Genomic DNA, 8,588 nt, shown 5'->3' with positions numbered 1-8,588 from the left:
GCCTAAAAGAAAATTGAGAACCACAATCATTGACGGAGAGGGTATTGAGTACCCAATAGGGTCTGTTGTCGTGACAGGAACATGGCTTCAGAGATACCCTATCAAGAATTACGATGTTTGGTTGTTCGAGGACTTTGAAACACACAGACATATTCTTCATTTCTCTAACCTTGTTGTTGCAACAAATATTCATTTGATGAAGTATCGTGGTAGACCTCATAACAAGATTTTATAGAAAGTTGGTGAATCTGACCACAAGGCAATACTTGACACAATACGGGTTAGAGCCAATCTTGAAGGCTCACTTGATTGATTCTACGGTTCAGAGTAGAATGATTTTGAGAATTTTGTATAAATCGTCGATGAATTGTTCTATATTCATTCTCTGTATATATAAATGCCCATGAGCTGATTTTTACATGTTTAGGGGCATAATTTTGTATATTTAAGTGGAAATGAGCTGATTTGTACATATGTACATGCCAAATTTTGTATATTAAAATGGCGATGAGCTGAATCGTACATATTGTAATGCCAAATTTTGTATAAAAGCCCATGAGATGATTTGTATATTAAAATGGCGATGAGCTGAATCGCACATATTGTAATGCCAAATTTTGTATAAAAGCCCATGAGAAGATTTGTAAGACATTTTTTTGTATAATCAAATAGCCAAGAGCTAATTTGACCATATTTAGAGGCAAATTTTTGAATAATATGTGACAATTTTTTGTAACTATTTTGTGTGTCAATGTTTTGTGACTATGTTTTGAGTATATGTGATGTGTCCCTGGCCAATCATGAGCATTCTTGATTCTTGTATAACCATGGATAATTATTTGAGTCATTATCGGGTCATAGGGGTCATAGATTGAGACTAGATACAATTTGAGCAAAAATTGTCATTGTTGTCAAAAAAATTGTCAAAAATGTTGTCAAGCAACTTCTACATTGCGTCGGTAGGGTATGACTCTCAAAGTTTTGGTGCTTTGGGATGCACGACAGGGGCATGCCTAACATAAACCTACCCATCCAGACGTGCTCGCGACGTCGGTTTTTGCATACGATGAACCGAATCAATTCTAGCCAATCTTGCAACTTTTCCTTGCAAGCAATTGACGGTTTTTGGAGCAAGCGAAAAAATGCTACTAATTGAAAATGGCTCCGAGTCATCAAAAACCAAGATAGGCCATTTTAGAGGAGCCTCATGCGACCCCACGGGATCAAACAGATCGACCGTATGTATCGTGGATTGGAAGAAACAATCCGTCAAATTTTGACAATTTTTTGGACTCAAGGCACTTGAGAGATCGCACCGGTAGGGTATGAATCTCGACGCTCTGGTGCTTTGGGATGCACAATAGGGGCATTCCTAGCGTAAACCTACCCACCCAAATGCGCTCGCGACGTCGGTTTGTGCATACGACAAACAGGAATCAAATCTAGCCAATCTTGCAACTTTACCTTGCAAGCAACTGACGGTTTTTGGAGCAAGCGAAAAAATGCTACTAATTGAAAATGGCTCTGAGTTGTTGAAAACCGAGATAGGCCATTATAGAGGAGCCTCACGCAACCCCATGGGATCAAACAAATTGATCATATGTGTCGTGGATTGGAAGAAACAGTCCATCAAATTTTGACAATTTTTTGGACTCAATGCACTTGAGAGATCGCAAAATACAACGAATACAAAATAATGAACTCATTACACATTTATTGGATCAAATATTGATATTTATATATATATATAAAGGCATGTCTGCCAAGTCAATACAAGTATTACAAAAATGTGGCATATGTCATGTCCAAATCGATATACAATAAAAATGTAGAATATATCTACATGTATTGGTCATTCTATGACCAAAACTAAGACTATATGATCCTAAACTTGTGCTCGATCATCAAAATCAAGCCTCTTCAGCGTAGTACGTGGCTCCGTAGGTGGCTGCAAAACCACAATTCAAAAGCCAAGTTAGAATTCTTTTGTAGAAAATAGTTCACAATTAACAACATAACTATGCATTTAACTTTAATTCCTTTGCAATTGAAATGTAGATTACCTCATCGACTGATCCAGGAGCTAATGTCTTCGCTCTCCTCTCCTTGTCACTCTTAGGAGTTTTCTTGAAGACATACTTAAATGGATCCACGTTATGGACGTACCGCGAAGGATTCTATTATAGATTAAATGTACAATTAATACAATGTACTAACAAAATATATCAAAAACACTTAAAAGCTATAATATAGAGAACAATGACGTACTTGTGCCTGAGATGCTTGTCCAATGGACTGAGGATGGCTCACCATCGATGTAGAAATTGTCACTATTACCTATACAAAAAATGTACAAAGATTAAATACAATTAATATAATGATAAGTATTGAAGGTTGAAAACAATTAATTTTACATATCAAACAAAAGTGTACCAGATCTTGAGATGCTTCTCCAGTGCAAGGAGGAGGGTTCTCCATTGACGAAATAGGTATGGATATTTTCTGTATGAAAAAATTATAAGATTATAATATATCACAAGTTCACATGTACGCGTGAATATAATCATGAAATCAAGAAAATAAAGTAGAGATGCATACCTCTGCCCTCTCTTGATCCACGGGCGAATTAGGTGCATTCAACATATCCACAAAGCTCAATGGTCGTTGTACATATAAAATAGACAAAAAACACTAATCAATCTACAAACCCCAACTAATACTTGATTTCAACATTTTCAAACAATTGTACAACTAAAAAATGTGTTCAATTACCTTCTTCACACGTTTTGGCGTCTTCGAGGAATTCTTTTTCTTAGGATTAGCCCTAGACGCGGAGGGGGTACCCTAAAAACACAAAATTAACATGAGATATTAGTACAGATAATAAATTAAACATAATTGTAAAAATCTAAAATGAAATGACTTGCATATTCCATCAAAACAATACATAAAAAGAGTTGTACAAAATATGATACCGTATAGCCTTGTAGGCCAAAATCGAATTCAGAGAGTGTGATGTCATCAATCTGGGACATTTCGTCCCCTGTCAACACCTACAAACCAGAAATTGGACCAAGCATTAAAGATAGTTAGTATATCTTGTATTTTTTTGAATTCAAAGTGTACTATTCTATTTTAAAATGTTACAAAATTTATACCTCAGGCATCGAAGTTGCAGCTATGGTAACTGGGGGAGGTGTATGGGATACCGCTGCTGCATCCTGAAATGCATATTATTTGTCTCAATTTAAATCGATGTATAAATGAAAATTCATTTATGTAATTACAAATTTAAAGTGACTGATAAATAAAATGTTATGAATTCAAATCAACACACCTGTGTCTGTGGCTCGTGGGCAAACACCATGTCCATCAACTCATCTGTCAGCACGACATCCTAAACCGTGTGAGCCTAACATCTACAACCGCAAATCGTGCACAGATGATATGAGTATCCATCTGCACCAATTGCATCAACTATCCCCGAGCATATCCTTGAGGAACTGACACACATATGCTCGATGGGCTCTATGTCGCCCTCTAACAACTCATCATCCAATACAATAGGGTGTGCTAATGACGTCCAATGCTGGATGATGGCACCAGTCAATGTTGTGGCCGCCTGAAGAGTCTATAGCTCCATCGACTCTTTCAGCTCTAATGGGACAGCCTGATGCACCTTGGGTTTGGGTGCTAGGGGGCGGCGACTCTTCGTAGCTAATCGCCTACAAGCTCCAGGTCTATCTTGGGTAGAGCCACCACCTCTACCATGAAACTCTCTCATGTCAAAATAGTTTGGCCGCACATTGAGCACAAACTCACAATATATTTTTCTCAAAAAATATAATGGCACCTCATAATTATTACAAGGTGGATCATCAAAGACCATCCACCACCTCTGCCAAAAAAGATTCTTCATCTGTGCATTGGTACACCAATGTATGGGAAACCTCTTTGCATTAAGAGGTAATGACTGACCAGTTTTGGGATCAACAAAAAGGGCACATATTTGTTGTTTAGAAATATTTTTGTTTTTTACTCCATTGTATGATAGCCCATTGGCATATAACTGACGACACCTATCCCTAAAGCTTCCCCATTTGTTAATTTCTGTGGAAACAGCTATGGCACCACTAGCTAATGTTTCTAGGCTAGTGGTGAGGGATTGATGATGGTCAAGTTCAGAAGTTTTCAATTTTACAATCAGTCTATTGATTTTAGACGTATTTTGTCCTAACTGATTAATTAATTCTTCCTGTGTTTCGGCTGTGCGGTCAAAAGGATGAATTGGGGGTTGTTCTTGTGTGTTTTCAGGAGGTGCATTTGGTTGTTCTTGTAGGTTTTCAGGAGGTGCATTTGGTTGTTCTTGTTTTGGATTAGAAGAATTTGGTTTTTCAAACAAAAAATGAAAAAACCTAATCAAAATTAATGAAATTAAATTCAAAATGTAAAACAAATTGCATAAACCGGAAAGAAAGACAAAAATAAGCAAAAACTAACCTTGATCCATAGCCTGGAGGACAAATCTAGCAACCCGTTCGCGGTTTAGGTGAGAAAATGGGGAAAAAACGAAGTTAAAAACGCGATTTATGGGTAAATGAGACCTAGTTTTTTTATTAAAAAAAAATTTACCAGGCACTGCATACGCGGTTTTATTTGGATTATTAGCGCATACAAGCTCATTTTCCTATAAGCAGCGCGTACACACTCATTTTCCTAGGAGTAGCGCGTACGCGCTCATTTTCCTAAAAGAAGCGCGTATGCGCTACCTTTTCTAGGTTCGGGAAGAACAAACCTAAGCGCGTACGCGGGAATTTGAAATTTTAAAACCGCATATGCACTGCTTGTTTTTCCAAGTTTTTTTTGGGTGGTGTCCACTTTTCTGACCACCATCTTTGTGCATAAACCCATCAAAATATTCTTATAAAATGATGATCATCGTGTGTCGATTAATCTATTTCCAAGATGGTCTAGACTTCATTCAAAATCATCGCACACCGTATACTTTGTTTACAGGATGGGTATATTGACTTGTCTCAAAAACCAGAAATCGAGCGTTCTTTGAATAAATGGAAATTGGCTTAGCCAAGGGAGGTTGGGATACAAGATGATTCACCATCATGGACTTTGCATAAGTTTGAAAAAGTATGCGGATAGAAAAGTCAAGTAGTTTCAAAGAAAGATGAATTTTTCAGATGGATGGCATTATTTCATCTCTTCTAAAGTGGGAAAGGACATTGAAAAATTCATCGAGCAAAGTAGAAGGTATTTTTGTATGATGAATCAAAATGTCCAATGTATGAGTCTTGTAATGAGACCCCTCATGATAAATGTTGTCACTAGCTCCCAATGTGTATGCCTAGATGCAAAGAAAGCATTGATGAATATGAGATAACTATGCAAATGAAGGTGTTTATCTTTTCTCATCTCATTATGTGTCGAAGGAATTCCAAGGAAGCGTGAGCAACTTTTGGAATATCTTACAATGGAAAACATATTTTGAAGACAATCAACAAACATGCAAGGCGGAAATAAAGGATGTTTAGTTGATGTAATTGGAGTGTGTCTTTGAAAGAGAGATGTTAGTGAATGATAGATTTATGTCGATGATGAAGGTAACCAACCTATGGACATTCTACAATGCATGATCCTTTTGAAAACCCCTTGGAGTTGTCTAATCTTTTCAAATGTATATATATGTTTTGTGATCTCAAATGGCTAGATAGTAAGATGATGACAAGTACAAATGAAGCAGATGAAGATGCAAAAGTACATCAACATAACTCATGACTTGGGTTTTCATCGAAGTTACAAATTTGAAGTTGTATTATTGTAAAAGTGACTTCTAACTAAAAGTTAGCTTTTGGCTTAATTTTTGTAAAAGTTAGGTAAATCCTAACTTGTCTCCAAAAAGGTAGTTACTATGACTGGTTAACCTGGGTAGTTATCCTAACTAGCTAACCGAAGTGGTTATTCTAAGTAGTTATGGATTGTTAGCCTATAAATACAAGGCTTTTTCATTTGTGGGGGGACTTTTTTTTACAGAGGGGAAACTTTGCTGAAATTCTAAGATAAACTTGTAATGACATTTTCATTTGCACTATTTATAGAAAGGATTTTAGACTTGTATATTTCCAAAAGGATAATGAAGAATACATCTTAGTTCATGTATTCTAAATGTATTCATGTGTTATCATTGTTGATTTCTCGTATGCCAAATTGGTAGTCTTTTTATGCATATGTGATTTTTACAATTGATGTGATGATACACAAGCAACCTTTGGTATCTTAGTTTGAATGTGTTGTAGTATCTTATATCTGCGTATGTTGAGATTTGTCGTTCTTCTTTATTGTCATCTCATGGCTAAGCATATTATGTTATTAACTTCCCTTGTAATTTGTTGCAAATGTTGAGAAATCTCAGTTGATGTTCGTATGTCTATTGTTGGGGTTTCTATCTTTTATTTCTTTTTAGTTTATTGTTTTCTCCTTTATGTACTTTCAGGTTAAAATTACACAAAAATCCCAAAATACCCCCATCATACGAGGGAGATACCCCTCTCAAATGCAAAGGAAGATTGAAGTTTGATTGCAATCTCTCTAACTATTGGAATGGTTGTCACTGCTCTTTGGGCAAATAGGGTCAATTTGGAAGGAGAATTCACAGTGACAAATTTGTTTCCCAACAATGTGCAACACTAAAGATGGTGTTTAAAGGAAACATTGTGTGGTCCAAGGCGAAATTAAGTACCTACACAATAAAAATGTATAAGAAACAGATAACATATTTCACTAGAGATAAGGAATTTCCACAGATGCACTATATAAATAGGGTATGCAGGTGAAAGGCGATTGGATAATTATGTTTTCATTCAGATATTCTAATTTCTAGTGGATTAGTAATTTTCACTCAAGCAAAAGGCTGCAAATGACATATTTTCACCAGAATTGGTCAAAGGCAGGGAGTGAAATAATATTCACTGGATCCACATTCTACTTATGTGCATTATTTTACCAGGAGGATGGCATCACATAATGGATGGTTTGAATGCAGAAGTAAATATTTTGGATAAAAGTGACACAACTTTTACCCACGGGTATTTTTCACTTGAGGAGAATATTTTCACCTGGGTATTGACTACAAGGGGACATTTTTTTTACTAAATCTGAAAATTACTTTTACTTGGAGGGGGTAAATGTAGCAAATAAAGTATTTTTATTCAAGGGCAGATTTTTGGAGAGAAAATGTAAACAACAAGTCACTTCCAGCTAAGGAGGTAATCTTTTAGTTTTGAGGAAAGAGATGCAAAAGTGGACTCAGTCAGAAAAGATAGCTTGCTAAAAATAGCAGATTTTGGCAGAGGTGCAGAAAGGTGATTTTGACAGCCTGCTTGCGGGAGATTTTTTTTCCATATTTTAAAAGATCTTCTACGAGCTCATGACAAACTAAAGACGGCTAATTGAGATAAGTGTAGATTTTTTAATTTGCCAAGTCCAAGAAGATGAGGTGCAGATCTTGAGGAGGGGAATTTAAAATTCCAAAAAATATGTGGACTATTGAGATGCATTTTAGGGTTTTCCCTTGCATCTTTTTGTGGTATTCTCTTCTCATTCTAGAGTTAGTTTATTTTAGTTTAAGAAGTCAGTCCCAGGAGTTAGCTACTCCATATTTTCTACTCTATGAGAGAGCTATGTACAGTGCAGGCTTAATGACAGGTAGAGATATTGTTCAGTTTGTAAATGTTTTATGCTTCAAATAGTTGTAATCAGCAATGTATGTAATGAGTATTTGTTTGTATGGTTAATGTCTCCAACATGTAATAGCTTTATTTATGAAGTGAATGATCAAGGGTTATTTATGTTGTCCCTGCAAGTTCTGGTGTTCATCTTGTTTTTGCTTCTCTTCAAGGAAGAGATTAAAATGCTTGTATGAGTTGATGAGTAATGTCTTTCACATGCAGAATCATTAAGTATGATAGCAAGAAAAATAAAGCTAATGGGTGTTAATGTAATGCATTAATACTTAGATTTTAATGCTTATAGTTCAAACTATTTGAGTATGAGCTGCAAACTAAAAGTTGACTATGTTGCCCACTAGATGAAGACATTGGTTATATTTTTATTTTCAGATTTTTAGAATCATTGTATGTTCAAAATCTTTTTTATTTTTAGTTTGTAGGAGTAGGAGTAGTGTAGAAAACTCATCCCAAGTGTTGAGTGATATTTTAAAAGCCAGGATAGTGGCCAAATATGAGTTTCATACACTTTCCTCAAGGAACATTCACATTGGGATATCTATTCAAATCAATGATGCCTTGTGTGTTGGCAGTTGTAAGTTATTTAGGCATTTCTTAGTTCTACCCGCCTTGGTCTTGTAGAGCCAAAACTGCAGAAGATTGCAGTCTTAGTGGCTGAATCTTGTTTGTTGGCCAAATCCAACCTTGGACCTATTGATAAGAACGTGGCTAAATCCTTAAGGTTTAAGAATTTTTGATTTGGGAACCAACACCCCCTTTGAAGACTTTATTACTATCTTAGGTCTAACATCATATCATTTATTTATCCTTCCTCTACACTAGTGTTCATGT

Source organism: Cryptomeria japonica, chromosome 3, assembly GCF_030272615.1.
Source record: "Cryptomeria japonica chromosome 3, Sugi_1.0, whole genome shotgun sequence".
Lineage (NCBI taxonomy): Eukaryota > Viridiplantae > Streptophyta > Pinopsida > Cupressales > Cupressaceae > Cryptomeria > Cryptomeria japonica.
This window is presented reverse-complemented; position numbering follows the sequence as displayed.